This window comes from Furipterus horrens, unplaced genomic scaffold (assembly GCF_987537825.1).
Source record: "Furipterus horrens unplaced genomic scaffold, mFurHor1.1.pri manual_scaffold_9, whole genome shotgun sequence".
Taxonomy (NCBI): Eukaryota; Metazoa; Chordata; class Mammalia; order Chiroptera; family Furipteridae; genus Furipterus; species Furipterus horrens.
In genome coordinates, this window is record NW_028327179.1 from 71,268,398 (window position 1) to 71,285,896 (window position 17,499).

The 17,499-nt window shown below is 41.3% G+C and overlaps 1 pseudogene; it reads left to right on the forward strand.

Moving 5' to 3' along the window:
• LOC150001905 (mitochondrial import inner membrane translocase subunit Tim17-A pseudogene) overlaps positions 1–17,280 on the forward strand; it is a 35,983-nt pseudogene extending 18,703 nt beyond the window's left edge.
• Positions 17,281–17,499: the final 219 nt, after the last annotated feature.

The following is a 17,499-nucleotide window of genomic DNA, read 5'->3' on the forward strand; positions in this document are numbered from 1 at the left end:
AAAAAAGAAAAAGGAAATCTGACACAAAATAGGAGATCCCAAACAGATTCAACACATAGTGCAAAAGGCATCTCCAGATGAATTACAAAGGGAGACACCAAAATGAAACCTATGTACCTGGCAAAGAGGGGAACATGTCCAGATTGGAGTATAGCATGCATCAAGAAATAGGACATGTTGAGGGCCATCAAGATAAAAAATGCCTGCTGTCCTTTTATGGTCTTTGTAATCTAAGGGCTGAGCACCAAGGTGATCCTGGCTCAGATCTATATCTCTACTTGGCTTGTTTTGACCATGTATGGATGAAATTACTGCTCTCTCCTCCATGTCTATGGGACAGGGACCATCTGCCTAGGCAATTTGAGGATGTTCATCTCACCTCACAAAAGTACACTGCTTCAACCTAATCCTGACAGTAAGCAGTTGGCCATTGAGAACCTAGGATGAGAACATACAAGCCCATGCCCCTCTTTAACTCCTTCCTGTAATATATATTAAACCTAACCAACATTTTAGTACCTATTGTGGTGACCGAGTGTTTCTAGGACTCACTAATTGCCTTGGCACCTGACTTTCCTTAACAGACACTTGTAAATTCACAGAAATGCTGAAGCCAGATTATAACCCAGAAGCAGTTTAATCTTCTCTAGAAAGCTCTCATTATCATTGGCAATATTGTCCAGTCTTTGCACAGTGAAATATGTACTTGGGTACTGAAATTCTTAATCACCTTGTACATCCATTTACATGTAAACTACTGTTGATAAAATAAAATATTTTATTGAAGAAATAAGCAGCATAGACTAATACTAAATTCATGATAGTGTTACAGAGTGGGGTCCCCGAAATTTCCCAGAGCCTGTCGTTGGGGGATGTGGGAAGGGGACAGCTTTCAAGATTCCTTTGAATAACTATGGCTAGTAGCTATTGTCTTAGTTATCCAAATGACTTTGGTTCTTCCAAGACCTCGAGAAGATGGGAGGGTTTTGACCATAGAATGGTAAGGGAAGAGCATACAGGGCCTGCGCAGGATACTATGAATGGTCAGAACCCGTTACCCTATCCACTACCTCACAGGCCACAGTCATGGATTTAAAAATAAGGCAGCAGCCATTTGGGGGAGTAGAGTGATCCGCACAATTTGCAAGGAGGTAGAGGAGAGAGATCCAATGTGGTTTGCAGAGAGGGAACTCCACGTGGTTTGCAAGGAGATAGAAAGAGAGAATCATGTGGTTTTAGAAGGAAAGAGAGGATCCTGTGGCTTTGAAATAGAAGAGAAGAGAACCATGTGTGATCCAGTGCAAAACAGCATATGTTTTCCTGGACTGTTATATGGAGGCTGATGACATCGTACCCCAGATCCTGAAGGAGAGAGCTGACAGATAAGGGATGGGGAACTTCTGGGCATGTTTTTGGCTTATAGCCTTTTGTAGAGCAAGAGAAGTGCTGGGTCCCATGGGAGAATAGAGCTCTGAGCTGAAGTGCTCACTGCACTCCCCAGGTTGAAATATTGTAAATAAAGACCTGTTTTCCTCAACAATAGTTATTGGGTTTTACACCAAGGTGCAATGTGAAAGAAGACCCTGTCACTCTGTAACAATAGTGTTTACCTTTAGGAAGAAAAGGATAGACAGAGGACAATGAGATGAGAAAGGAAGACACAGAGAACCTCAATTGTACGTGTAATTTTTTAGTTATAAACATCAGATCTAAAGCAAATATGTCACAATGCTAATTAATGTTTGACAAAGGTTGTCTGTGGCTATGTAGTTATTTATATATCAACCTCTATTATTGCCTGCATTTTTGAAGCATTTTGTAGTAAAATAAAATACATTTTTAAAATGAATTGGAGAAAGGCTACACTAGAGGCTTAAATGTCACTTCTTTTTTTCAAAGTATATTTTATTGATTATGTTGTTACAGTAGTCCCAATTTTTTCCCTTTGCTCCCCTCTGCCCAGTACCCCCCTTTCCCCCAGAAATTCCACCCCCCTTAGTTCATGTCCATGGGTCATGCATATAAGTTCTTTGGCTTCACCCTTTCCTATGTTATTCTTAACTTCCCCCTGTCTATTTTGTACCAACCATTTATGCTTCTTAATCCCTGCAACATTTCCCCCTTTGTCTCCCTTCCCCCTCCCAGCTGATAATCCTCCAAATGATCCCCAAACCTATTATTCTGTACCTATTCTGGTTTGCTTAGTTGGATTTTGTTTGTATTTTTTAGATTCGGTTGTTAATAGTTGTGAGTTTGTTGTCATTTCAGGGTTCATAGTTTTGATCTTATTCTTCTTAAGTAAGTCCCTTTGATATTTCATATAATAATAGCTTGGTAATGATGAGCTCCTTTAGCTTTATCTTGTCTGGGAAGCACTTCATCTGCCCTTCCATTCTAAATGATAGCTTTGCTGGATAGACTAATCTTGGTTGTAAGTCCTTGCTTTTCATCACCTTGAATACTTCTTGCCAGTCCCTTCTTGCCTACAAAGTTTCTTTTGAGAAATCAGCTGATAGTCTTATAGGCACCCCTTTGTAGGTAACTCTGCTTTTTTCTTGCTGCTTTCAAGATTTTCTCTTTATCCTTAACCTTTGGCATTTTAATGATGATGTGTCTTGGTGTGTTCTTCTTTGGGTCTAGCTTGTTTGGGACTCCCTGTGCTTCCTGGACTTGTATGTCTATTTTCTTCTTCAAATTTGGGGAGTTTTTATTCATTATTTTCTCACATAAGTTTTCAATTTCCTGCCCTTCCTCTTTTCCTGCTGGCTCCCCTATGGTTTGGATGTTGACAAGTTTAAGGTTGTCCCAGAAGTTTTTAAGCCTCTCCTCATTTTTCAGTTCTTGTTTCTTCATTCTGGACTGGTTGACTGTTTCTTTCTTATGTTCCAAATCATTTATTTGAACCCAAGTTTCCTTCCCTTCACCATACGTTTTGGGTGGATTTTCCTTCGTTTCATTTAGCATAGCCTTCCCTTCTTCCGTTATGCATTTGCCGTACTTAAGCATATCTGTCAAGTCTATGAGCATCTTTATCACCAGTATTTTGAACTTTGTATCTCTTAAGTTGGGTATCTCCTCATTTGTTAGGTTGACTATCTCCTCGTTGCTTAGTTCTGCCACTGGAACCTTGATCCATTCCCCCATTTGGGCCATACTTCTCTGTGTCCTCATCTTGACAGGCTTCTGTGTTTGTTTGCCTCTCTGTCTTAGGTAAGCTGTCATTCCTGCTATGTTGTAAGGGGCAGAACCTTAGGTATTCATCAGTACAGAGCGACCCGTTTCACCACATTGTGGGGCTTTATGTGTGGTAGGGGTCTTAGAGGGAACAATGCCACCTGCTCAGCACTCACCCCTGTTCCAGGCACTTCTCCCACTTTGTATGGAACTGGCGCTTCTCTAGCTGTTGCCCTGGCTGCCGTACCCAGAGTGGGTGAATCTTTGGACAATCTAGGACCATGGGGACCCTTTAAACCAGTGGCCTCTGCTGAGAGACCAGCAGTTTCTTCCTACACTCCAACTCCTACTTGTTTGCACAGTCAGAAGCAATGAGGTTTTGTTTTCCCTGGTGCTGGGACCATGACCCCAACAGTCTGGTCTGGTGCTGGGAGCACTCCCCAGGTGTCTCTCCCTACTTTTTGAAATGTGTGGCTGCGCTTTCTGCCTGCCTGCTGCTGCTGCCACTGCTGCCGCCTCTACACTGCATCCTCTCTTCCCCAGCTCCACCCCTCCTGCCTGTCTGGATGAATATTTCTTCTTTATATCTTTGTTTGTTGGACTTCTGTGCAGCTCGATATTATGTAATTTCTGGTTGTCTCTAGTTTTGAGGTAGTTGTATTTCTTCTTAGTAGTGGAGGGAGACACAGCGTGTCTGTCTAGGCCTCCATCTTGGCCGGAAGTCCTTAAATGTCACTTCTTAAGCCTTGGCTGTGTAGCTCAATTGAGTAGAGCATTGTCCAGATATTCCAAGGTTGTGGGTTCAGTCCCTGGTCAGAACACATACAAGAAGCAACCAATGAGTGCATAATAAGTGGAGCAACAAATTGATGTTTCACTCTCTCTCTCTCTCTCTCAAATCAATAAATAAACATTTAAAAAAACTTTAATGTCACTTACTAGAATTGATCCACTTTTGTAACAGTTTTGTGATTCTTTTCTGCTTTTAGGTGCTAACATGTTAGCTGGTCAGTTCATGTATGCTGTCAGAAAACAAGAGATCCCCCTCCATTGCTCAGAAACAAAAGCCTTTATTACTTGTGGCACATCAAGCAACAAGAGCATCAGCATATTTGCATTAGTTTCTCTTGTTTCCATCTCATGTGGCAACACAGATAGATTCAGATGAAGTGCACACAAAATTGAATGCAATACAGAAGTGGAACCTTGAGTTTAGAAAACCAGAATCTTTTTGATAATGGACACTAAGCAAGCCTGTGCTTTGCTTTGGAGGGAGACACTATCTCCCAAGACTGTTTGCTAGGCAAACTTTCTTTTACTTTTTTTGAAATTAAATTTATCGGGGTGACATTGATTAATAAAATTATATAGTTTCAAGTTCATAATTCTATGATACATCATCTGTATACTGCATTGTGTGCCCATCACCCAAAGTCAATTCTCCTTCTGTCACTATACTCTCAACCGCCTGTACCCTTCACTACCTCTCTTTCCTTCTGGTAACCGCCACTTTGTTGTCTTTGTCTATGAATTTTTGTTTGTTTATTTGTCCTGTTTGTTCATTTGTTGTTTTCACCCACATATGAGTATAATCATATGATTCTTGACTTTTTTCTGTCTGACTTACTTTGCTTAGCATGATATTCTCAAGATCTATCCATGTTTCCACAAATGGCAGTGTTTCATCTTTTCTTATGGCTGAGTAGTATTCCATTGTATATATGTTCCACATTTTCTTTATCCAATCAAGTGACAATAATTAAAACATCATGATATTGGCATAAACGGAGGCACACAGGCCAATGAAACAGAATTGAGAGTCCATAAATAAGCCCACATGTATATAGGCAAGTAATTTTTGACAAAGGAGCTAAAACATACAATGGAGAAAAGAAAACCTTTTCAGTAAATGGTGCTGGGACAATTGGGAAGCCACATGCAAAAGAATAGAACTAGGCTGCTGTTCATCCCCGTATATTAAAAGTTATCTCAAAATGGATCAAAGACCTAAATTTAAGACCCCAAACAATAAGTTACATAGAAGAAAACATAGGTAACTAAACTTACGGTTCTCAATCTTATAGAAGATTTTATGAATTTGACCCCAAAGACAGGGAAGTAAAAGCAAAAATAAATTAATGGATCTATATCAAACTAGAAAGCTTCTGCACAAGAAAACGAATGACCAATAAAATTAAAAAGCAACCAACCAAATGGGAAAAGATATTTGTAAACAACAGCTCCGACAAGGAGTTAATATCCAAACTATATGAAGGAGTCATACAATTCAACACCAAACAAACCAATTGAGAAATGGGCAGAGTACCCAGACACGTCTCCCAAGAAGACTTACAAATAGCCAACAGATATATGCAAAGATGCTCAACTTCACTAATGTAAATCAAAACTACAATGAGATACTACTTCACACCTGTTAGAATGGCTATTATAAACAAGACAAGTGTTTAATAACAAGTGTTGTGGAGAAAGACAAACCCTCATTCATTGCTGAATCAAATGTAGTTTTTTAATTCTAAAAGTTAGTAGAATTACTGCACTACCCAGGAACCCCTCTTATGGATATTTGAAAACATTGATTCACAAACATATATGCACCCCTATGCAGCGTTATTCACGGTGAAAAAGACATGAAAACAACTGAAATGTTTTCAATAGATGCAAACTCTCTTAAAAGATAATCCAGAGCAAAGGGTAGTCACTCAGCTTGCAAGATGTGCAGGAATGTAAAAGACCCATTGAGAATGACCTCTCACTTGTACACTCAAATCACTGTGCACAGTCTCTTCATTGCATTTATCATAATTATAATTACATTGTTATTTGAGTGATTATTTGTTTGCTACATGTTTCTCCTTTAAATAATAAGCTCTATGTCTGTTTTGTTAATTGCTACATCTCTAATGACTAGGAGAGTGCCAGTATGTAATAGAAGCCCCCAAAAAATGTTTTTGGAGAACTGCTTATGGATTATTAGACTTGAGTACATTAGAGATACAACCAGAAGAAATATGAATGACAAGTTACTGATGTCACGAGGTATAAAGACCTTTTTAACCACTAAAATTACAAGGTAGGACAATGTCAAAATAAACTGGGGGAAATATATTCATAATGTTTCACTTGAATAAAAAGTTAAACATTCATAAAAATATTTTATATATTCATTACAGTTAGCAGAGTGAAGATGAATGATAGACTTTAGTTTTCATCAGACTGTGAATTATAAATAACAATACTTTATATATTTAAAAAAGTGTCCAACATTTATACTTTATGTTATTCTCACAAAACACACAAGATAAACATTGCCACTGTTTCCTTTTTAATTGATAATGCAATTGAGGCTCAGAATTATTACACTTATTAGCAGAAATCATACAGCTAATTTTCCTATAAATTAAAAATACAGAAGTGTTTAAATGAAAATATGATGTCTTCTTATGGAAAGAAATCACTCTCTTGTAATGCAGACATCCATTTCTTCAATACCATTAAAAAGAATTTATTGTAATATGTTCTGCTATACATGAATCCCTTATTTTATCCTACTATGTCAAATACTATGAAATTAAGAAACTGTTTCCTAAAATAAGCCATCCTATCTAAGAAGCAGTTAGTATATGAACTTATAGAAGCCATCACATATACATTTCTCTTTAGAATCTGTACTTTCTTTTGAAATATTATGATTAAAAATAAATATTAATAATTTAACATTGTAATATGCTTTAAATTCATACTTCAGTCATGAGATAGGCAGCATACCAGATTAAGAAATGCATAAGAAGGCTCTGGCTGTTGTGGCTCAGTGGATTGAGTGCTGACCTGTGAACCAAAGGGTCATCAGTTTGATTCCAGTCAGAGTACATGCCTGGGTTGTGGGCCAGGTCCCCCCTTGGGAGCATGTGAGAGACAACTCATCGAAGTTTCTCTCCCTCTTTCTAAAAATAAATAAATAAAATATTTAAAAATAAGAAAGAAATGCATAAGAGGAATAGAATTTTAAAGTTTATGTTTCTTCCTTTCATCCACTGTTTCAGCATAATTTATATCTATTAAAATTTAAAAACAAAACAAAACAAAACAAAAACAGAGACCAACATTGAAAAATCCCTGAGCAGGCAAAATCAGTTCAGTCATACAAGCATAGCTTAACTCAGTTTATTTTGCAAGGCTAACTTGACTTGTGTCATCTCTTGCTTATGTTGGAAATCATAAGCAAAACTTGAAATGTTTCCCCAATAGATATCACTTAAGAAAATTCTAATATAGCCCATCACTGTTAAGAATAAAGTTATCACTTTCTCACTATATTAACTGCTTTGTGATAATACTCCCAAGTACCTCATTCCATTTTTTGGTTTAAGTGCTCCCAGTTTGCAAACAGTCCTTTTGATGTGTGCACAATAAATTTTCACCAATTACTACTTCAGTAATTCATTGGTTTTACCACTATTATTTCTGTTCTTTTGCCACATTCTATTTCATATGTATAAAGAAAACATTTCTCATTTGTGCCACTTATTTTGTACTTATCACATATTGTTCTGTAGAGGTATCTTTCTACAATATATGTTGAATTCCAGTCCTTCACAACAAGAATATAATGTCCTAAAGTTTTAATACTTTAGGACATGGACCACTTCCTGTAGTCTAAAATTCTCTTTCCTTCTCCTCTCTGCTTTGTACAGTGTGAAGCTCAATTTGGGTGAGTTCCTGTCTTTGCTCACTCTGTTCCTCTCCATATTTTAAATCACCTGTAAAATTAGCCCTACTATATTCCCTGAGCTAATTATACTGAAGCAAGAGTAGGTTAACATCCAAATCAATATTTTGGGGCTTAACCTAAAGGCTAGTTCAATCTGATGTTTGATAACTGGCCTCCTACCAGAATCTGGGACACCAAAGCTCTGTCATCTGCAAAACCTATTGTCTATTCTATCACTGTTCTCGGGTTTCTACTCTGAGAACTTCTCATGTATCAGTCGCTCCCAGGAAAGAGGGTAAAGGAAATTGGGATTGGGGAAATTTGGAATGTTAATTACATCTCAGAGTTGTTCTGACCTGAGGCTAGGGAGCTGGGTTTTCATACCCCATCTCAGGGCTTGCTAGCAAAGCAGCCCCAATATCACAATAAGAAAGAATAATTGTAGGTTCTGTGAAGCTGAGAAAAAAACCACTAACTCACAGAAATAGTCAGTGATCCAAGAACATCTGATCAGAGCACTTACAGTGTCTGCTATAGCTCTATTCATCAGAAGCAGCTCAAAGGACAAAACTGAAGAAAATGGAGTGCCTCACCACACAGCCTGGAACAGTGACCCAGGATTGTCCAGCCCCTACCTGCAATGGATGCAGCTAAAGTCACAAGAAGATTGGATGACATGATCACTGGACCATATGTTCCATGAGGGGAATGTTAGGAAAGATGGTAGAGCTACAACACTGGAAGAAATCTCATGAGATATGGAACTGCAGACATGATACAAGCCATTTTCAAAGGGCATGTGATTCACTGTAACACCCCCCCAAAAAAACAAAGAAGGAATTTAGGCAGGTACTCCTGCGATTCATTGGATTAGACTTGAATTTGTCTGGCTTGGGAAAACACAAATGACAAATTCCCTTTCCTTCTACACTGCTATTTTTCCATTACTGAGTCCAAATAATAGTTAAAAATATTACCAGATATTAATGGTAAAGAATTAAAGATACTAAATTTATCTTTTCACTTACTACCAGAAAATCTGTTCATTGTGTTGCTTCATTTTTCCAGGCCAAGAACCTGACTTAATTTTTCATTCATGCCCCATAACTATATTGCCATTAGGAATTTTTCAAAGAAAGAAATTAGTCTTATTTTCTCTATTTATGTTGTTTTCAAGACTATGAAAAGAAATCATACTCATTAATTCATTCTATAAATACATTTGAATTAGGTACTGTATTAAATGGATATAAACGTTTTGTGTTGAAAAAGAACCAACATGAATGAGAATGATGAACACCAGATTCAGGATAGTGGTTACTCATGGAAAGAAGGAAAGGGAGTGGTATCTAAACACACACGCACATATACATACATAGATGACATATCATGTAAAAAATAGTTCAAATAAGTTAATGGAAACAAGCAGAAGCTTTAGACTTTCCTTGCCTCACCCTAAAGGATCACCTTAGGCACTCTCCATGACCTGTGCTTCATCTGGGACATGGTGTGATGATGCTAAAGGCTTGAACCTACATTGACTGAGAAATTAAAGAGCAGGAAATTAATTAGAGAGATACATAAGTGGTGACTGAATATGGAGTAGGAAAGAGTAGGAGTATTTGTATTATTTGAGATTTTATGGGGAAAGTGATTGCTCTCCTGTTCTGGACCACAGAGCTACACTTTAGGGCAATCTCTAAACTCTGTATGGTAGCTAATTCAATATTTTGGCTCCTTTTTAGGGATGCGAAATGAAAGAGTCATTTAATCACTAGGCACTTCAATAAAGCTCTGTAAAGCATTTATGAGCCAGACTCTGTATTTGTCGGACAGCTAACTAAGACATAGTCTATTTCTTCAAGGAGTAGATTGGTATTATAATGTGAAGATAATAGCTAACATTTATTGAGACCTTTGCTAAAGCCTGCGTTAAAAATTTTATCTGCACCATCTCATTAAATCTTCACAACAGTCCCATGAGGGAGGTGCCGTTATTATTTCCAATATATAGATGAAGAAGCCAAAGTTTCCAGAGCACATTGTCCAAGTTAACTGGAGCGAGAACCAAGATCAAAACCCAGGATTCACTGATTATAATTTGTACACCTTACCACTATGGTGCATGGCAAAAACCCATGGGAAACTTTATGTGGGAATCTAGAAGAAGAAATTACCAGGTTTGGCTAAAGGATTTAATGCAGATTTCATAGAAAAAGAAAAAACTGAACTGAATTTTAAAGGATAGATAGGTAGCAAAACATTTCAGGTAGAGTCTTGACATCATCATCATCATCGTCATCGGCAGCCGTCCGTCTCGAGAGACGATGGCGTAGCTTCTTGAGAGTCTATCTGCACCGCCGAGAATGGCTGTGCAGTCCGACTCGGGAGTGACAATCCCTGCCGCACTTGGTACAGGTGAAGGCAGATGGCTGTTGTTGCTGCTGTTGACGCTGCTTCCCCCTCGATCTTTTCTGGACCGCCTCCTCGTTGCGCGCAGCCTCTGCGTGTGACGTACCTTGCCTGACCGCGAGCCTCCAGGCTAGGCGGTCGTCTGCTAGAACTTCCCATGTGTTGAGATTGATGGAGCATTGTGTCATATCCTTTTTGCAGATGTCTTTGAACCGCAGTTTTGGGCGCCCTGTCATCCTCTGGCCTTCTGCTAGCTCGCCATAGAGGAGGTCTTTGGGAATACGGCCTGCATCCATTCTTTTGACATGGCCGAGCCACCTGAGGCGTCTCTCACTAAGAACTGCATGCAAACTGCTCATGTTGGCTCGCTTCAGCACCTCGGTGTTGGGAACCTTATCCTGCCAGGCGACATGCAGGACGCGTCGCAGGCACCTCATGTGGAAGCTGTTGAGTTTCCTTTCGTGCCTTGCGTAGGTGGTCCATGTCTCAGTGCCATAGAGGAGAGTGCTGAGTACGCAGGCTTGGTAGATGCGCAGTCTGGTTTTCTCAGTGAGGCTGGAATTGTTCCACGCTCGCCGGTTCAGTTTGGCCATAACTGTGGCTGCCCTGGCGATTCTCCGGTTGACCTCCAAGTCAACTGACAGAGAGCTCGAGATGGTGGACCCGAGGTAAGTGAAGTCGTTGACAACCTCCAGGGTGTATCCGTCGATGGTGATGCATGGGGGAGTCCCTGTGCCTTGAGCCATAACGTTCGTCTTCGTCAGGCTGATGGCTAGTCCGAACTCCTTGCATGTGTGGGAAAGGCAAGTGACTAGCTGCTGGAGTCCCTCTTCGGAGTGTGAGGTCAAGGCTGCGTCGTCGGCGAAGAGCATCTCACGGATGAGCACCTCTTTGACTTTGGTCTTGGCTCGTAGACGGGCCAGGTTGTAGAGCTTGCCATCGGATCTGGTGTGAATGAAGACACCCTCGCTGCAGTCCTTAAAGGCGTATTGGAGGAGCATGGAGAAGAAGATTCCGAACAGCGTAGGCGCGAGGACGCAGCCCTGCTTTACTCCGCTGCTGACTGGGAAGGCCTCAGAGGTTGCGCCGTTGTAGGACACCGTGCTGTGCATGTTGTCGTGAAAGGACATGACCACAGCAAGCAGATGTGGTGGACAGCCAATCTTCCGTAGCAAGCTGAAGAGTCCGCTTCGACTGACCAGATCAAACGCCTTCGTGAGGTCGATAAAGGAGAGGTAGAGTGGTTTATGCTGCTCGTGACACTTCTCCTGCAGCTGGCGTAGGGAGAAGATCATGTCCACTGTTGATCGGCCAGCTCTGAAGCCACACTGGGTCTCTGGGTAGACGCGGGAAGCAAGGGTCTGCAGGCGGGCAAGAGCGACCCGGGCGAATACTTTGCCGACGGCGCTGAGGAGAGAGATGCCCCGGTAGTTGTTGCAGTCGCTGCGGTCTCCTTTGTTCTTGTACATGGTGATAATGTTGGCGTCTCTCATATCCTGGGGGATGTAACCCTCCTTCCAGCAGAGACAGAGTAGATGGTGGAGCGGCTGTAGCAGGACTGGTTTCCCACTCTTTAGGATTTCTGGAGGGATTCCGTTGCTTCCTGGTGCTTTCCCCCAAGCGAGGCGGTCGATGGCTTTGCCGAGCTCTGCCGCAGTAGGTGGGGTGTCTAGCTCCTCCATGACTGGTAGGTCTGGGATGGAGTTAAGAGCAGTGTCTGTTACGGCGTTCCTCGTTGCGTACAGCTCGAGGTAGTGCTCGGTCCACCGCCGCATTTGCTGTTCCTGGTCAGTGATGACCTCACCTGTCTTGGACTTAAGGGGGGCGATCTTGGAGGGGATTGGGCCTGTTGCCTTCTTGATACCCTCATACATTCCTCGTGCGTTGCCTATATCGGCGGCTTCCTGGATGCTTCTGCACAGGTTTAGCCAATAGGTGTTGGCACAGTGGCGGGCGGTCTTCTGGACTTTGTTCCTGGCAGCCTGTAGAGCTTGAAGTGTACTGGGAGTGGGCGTGGCCTTGTAAGCCAGTAGGGCCTTCCTCTTAGCCTCGATCACGGGTTCCATTTCTTCCCAGTGAGCCTCGTACCAGTCAGCATTCTTCCGCTCTTTCTTCCCGTAAGCAATAATGGCGGAGTTGTATATGGCGTCGCGGAGACGTGGCCAATTGGATTTGATAATGTCATCTGCCGCCATTCCCTCGCCGAGTGCATCTTCCATCCTGTTGATGAATTGCTGGGTCTTAACTGGGTTGCTGGCACAACTGGTGTTGATGCGTGGGCGACCCTTCATCTTGGAGTGGTGCAACCTCTTCGGCATTATGCGCACCTTGCTTACCATGAGGGCATGGTCCGTGTCGCAGTCTGCACTGTGGTAGCTGCGGGTGAGGAGGGTGCTGCCAATATCCGTTCTTCTGGTGATGACGAGGTCAAGCTGGTGCCAGTGGCGGGAGCGGGGGTGCCTCCATGACACCTGGTGGATCTCTTTGCACTTGAAGAATGTGTTTGTCACGCACAGGCCGTGGTGACACGAAAGCTCAAGCAGTCGCTGACCATTCTCATTGATCTTTCCTCTCCCAAAGTTTCCGAGGCAGGTGGGCCAGGCCATGTGGTCAGCTCCTACTCTTGCGTTGAAGTCTCCAAGGAGATAAAGAGCGTTACTTCTGGGGATCTTGGATAACGCTTCGTCCAGTGCATGGTAGAACTGTTCTTTCTCTTCGGTGGTGGCGCAGAGGGTTGGGGCATACACGCTAAGAATGCTGACTGGGCCGAAAGTTGTTGACAATCGGAGGGTAAGTAATCTCTCTGTGCCTCCTGTGGGTGGCTCTATGGAGTTAACAAGCGTGTTCTTCACAGCGAACCCAACACCGTGCTGTCTCGGTTGGTCCGGAGACTTCCCTTGCCAGTAGAAGGTGTAGTTGGTTTCTCTGATAGTTCCGTTGTCGGCCAACCGGGTCTCCTGTAGAGCCGCAATGTCGATGTTTAGTCGTGCCAGTTCCCTGTCGATGACGGCGGTTTTCCTGGCACCATTGATCCACGGAAGGTCTGCAGTAAGTCCGGGACACATGGTCCTGATGTTCCAGCTAGCGAGGCGAAGAGCTGGAGGCTTCTTTCTTGTTGTTTGCTTGGAATTGCCTGGTGCGAGTGTTTTGTGGCCCACTTTTCAAGAGACGCCTCTCTGATCCCCACGCACCCAGTGGGGCAGGCGAGCCATGGCGAGACGGCACCTAATTGGCTGGGGGCTTCCCAGCTTGAGGCGGGCGGTAGCTGTCCAGTGAGGTGCGATGACCTCTCCCACCGTCAGAGGAGACCCCTGGCGCTCGTTTCCTTCGCCAATCGGATGAGCTTATAACCGGTATCTGTCTCCTCCCGTGTTGAGTCGACATCTTGCGATGACGCTGGAGTGTCCTCTCCAGTGAAGCTACAAAGCCTGGGCAGGGTGATATGGAGGGCCAGCTGTTGCCCATGCAGCAGACCCCCCCTCTCTTCGCAGCTGAAGGATCCAAGGGGAAAGACAGAGTCAATACAGCTTGGCTTCAGGTTCGCCGCAGGAGTTGCCGGTGTTGACTACAACGTCAAACCGCCTTAGGGACTCCGGCTCCGGGTTTTCTGTCGTGGTTTACTCCCTTAGCCTTTCCCCTGAGGAGGTATGCCGCAAGGCAGCGGAGATTTTTTGGAGTCAGAGTTTTCCTTCTCTGGTGTGCCCTGACTGGAAGATCGAACCAGTGACACTTAGCTCGCAGGCCGACGCTCAATCCACTGAGACAAACCAGCCAGGAGGTACAAAAAAAAAAAAAAAAAAAAAAAAATTTGAAGAAATAATAGGATACTATTCAATAACTAAACCTAATTGACACAGAACACTTCACTCAAAAATAAAAAGTGTATATGAAACATTTATCAATATTGACCACATTCTGGGCCATAATAAAAGTATCAATAAATTTTAAAAGTCTTGACAGAGGCATGATAAAAGGTGATACATAAGTAAGAAGCTTAGTGTTTCAATAATGTGTGCATTTGAAGTTGTGACAGAAGTGAATTTGGAAGTGAGGTTGGTAAGAACCAAATTATGCTCACAGCATATTCAGGAGGGAGGACGAATTAGAAACAAGCTTCTTTAATAATACCTTGGTAGCTCTAGAGAGATCTATGTTGGCCTTCTCCAGAGCTGCTACTTGTGTGAACCTTTTCAAATCTAGCTGAGGAAATGGACTACATGTAGGCTACACCTAACTACAAGTAACCAGTAGTTTAGGTAATTATTTGGTTTAAAAAACAATTATTTTTAAAATATAAATGGTTCTTGACATTTTCCTACTGCCATAAAGAACATTACTTGAGACCAGTATGTTCACTGAACACGAGACAATAACAAACAAAAAACTAGTTGTCTAATACTGGTAGTTTTTTCAGAAGTAAGGTAAGCTATACTTTTAAACGACATATACTAGTTTTCCAGTATGGAAATAATTAAATAATATGGTATTACTAAGTTTTTATTTAGTACAACCATTTAGTGATCAGTCAGTAACACTGATTATTTAGCATCTCATTATACATCATATGGGCAAAATACATAACATATCATACAAAGAATCAAATATGAACCTGACCATCAGGACACTTGGGTTCTAAAATAATGTCAGTTAGATGTGTTATTTTTACCAAGTCATTTAATTTATCTAAGGCTCAACTTACCAGCAAAATGATAATCTTGCACCAAAGAGACTCTAAGATTGTGATTCTCTCAAACTCTATTACCCTGACAAGCTTAAAAATCTAATTGAGGACATATATAGCACATCCACAGGAAAATAGATTTATAAGCATACAAGTAACTTAAGAACTAACAATATAAAGGGAAAAACTTTTAAAAATCAGGTTCTGGTGCAGTTAATTGGGAAGGTCAAGATTATAATATTAATAAGCAGAAGAAAAGCAAGTTTAGAAATTAAATGAGAAAGGGGTAGAAATCTTCACATAGTAGGTAGAATTGTGTGTGGGAGGAATATTTTGTTTTGTTTCACTTAATCATAAAATAACCGGTTATCAACAATACCACTACAACATTACTACTTGCATTCATATAATGATCATTCCATATTTATACCTATTTTGTGTAACGCCTTAAATTCTCCCCAGAATTCCTAGGTTACATGAATTCTATAATTTTGTGTAACTATATTATTACCAAATTCAAGGGGTTCACCGCTTGGGGTGCTCTGTGACATAGTTGTGGCAGGGTAGTTTTATTTAACTTGCAGCAAGTAAAGAAGACAGGAAATTCATATCCAGAGCTCTGTCTCTCTGAAGAGATTCTTAGCCACTGCTTATATAGACTCTTTTGGTCAGTTACATGTTGATTTCTTCTTTGCAGTTTGCTACATTTATCCTGTTCAAGTTCCTGTCAGGATCATCCTCGTCCTGTTTACAGCTGCATCTGTAAAACACTGTGCTACATATTAGCATATATCAAGAATAACATTTAGTAATAACATTTAGTACTACCCAGACCTTGGGACCTTTGTCCTATCTAACAGTATAAGAGAGTGGTATTGGGAAAATTTTGAAAGGATTATCAAAAATTGTACATAATTACTGGTTGTGTCACTATGCAAAGCCACATGTAAAATATCACCAAGGTTACAATTATAAGCAAAGTCTGACTCAAGTTATTGCAAAACATTACCAGGTTTGGGTGAGGTTTCTAGAGGGCAGCCAACCAGTCGAGCAACATTTATTGAGTACCCACTCTCTACAAATTATTGATATTTGATAGTGCTAAGGAAACAGAAACCCAAAAGCAGAAGGCAAAAAAAAAAAAAAAAAGAAAGAAAGAAAGAAAGAAAAATCTGGTCAATGCAGCAGCATGTGGTGGTAAATAGAACTGATGGGATGGGAGAGTGATCACCTTCACTAAGTTTTATTTGGTGGACAGTGCCTAGAATTTAGTGAAAAACAAAAATCTTGAAATGGGAAGAATATAGGATAAAAAATTAGATATCCGGGTTCCAATCCCAACTCAGTTACTTGGGAGCTGTGCAACCTTGAACAAATATTTAGTCTTAGCTTTGTCTCCTGTAGAATTGATATAATGTTTGTAAATACTTAATGGTGTTGCAGTGAGAACAACAAAGCAATGACTTGTAAACTGTAAAAGAATGAAAATGTTATTTATTTATAGTAGTCTCTCTCTATATCGTGGTTCACTTATCGCAGCCTCACTGTATCGTGGGATTTTAAAAAACATTATATTTAATTATTTATCACAAATTTTTTGCTGTATCGAAGGATTTTGCGGTACCGTATCCATATATTGTTAAAGTTACATAGGTTTAAGGGTGTAGAATAAATGTAAGGTTCCTACTTCGCAGGGGGTCTAGAACGTAATACCCGCGATAAGCGAGGAAATATTGTATGTCCAGTGAAGTCCTTGGCCAAACTATGTGGTTTATTCTCTGTCATGTCTTCTCTGCACCATTTATCCTCAACAAGACACCTGCCCACTGTCCACCATAACCCACGTGTCAGAGTCAAGATGGAGGTGTAGCACAAGATCCCTGCCCCTGTCGAATTGTGGATTGCTGTGGTGGAGCCTTCACAATGGGTACCATAGGTGGTGGGGGTGTCTTTCAAGCAGTCAAAGGGTTTTCAAATTCTCCAGTGGGAGTAAACCACAGACTAGGAGGGAATTTGATAGCTATCAAAACCAAGGCTCTGCAGTTGGGAGGTAGCTTTGCAGTTGGGAGGTGGCTTTGCTCTTTGGGAAGGTCTGTTTTCCATGAAGAATTGCAATATGGTTCAAGTCAGAGGGAAGGAGGACCCCTGGAACTCCATCAGGAATGAAGCCTTAACAGAAGCCATCCTGCAAACAAGAAGTGCTCAGTTTGCTGAAGACCTCTCCTACTTGCCTTCAGTCTAGTTACCATCCTCACCTTTTGGAGACTCTTAACAATATCAATAGGACTTCTTTAGAAGAATTAGTTGTAATTCAAGAAAGGACCCCAAAATACCAAGTTGCAATCTGTTTTAAAAACCACAGGTGTGACAATGTTGGCCAAATAGGCTACTGAAGAGATATTTAGTGCTTTTTTCTATTTAAAGGAATATGGAGGAGGAGGCGGTGTTAAAAGATAATCCATTTATTTATTCACACATAGCTTGCATCTGTGATCAAAGTAAA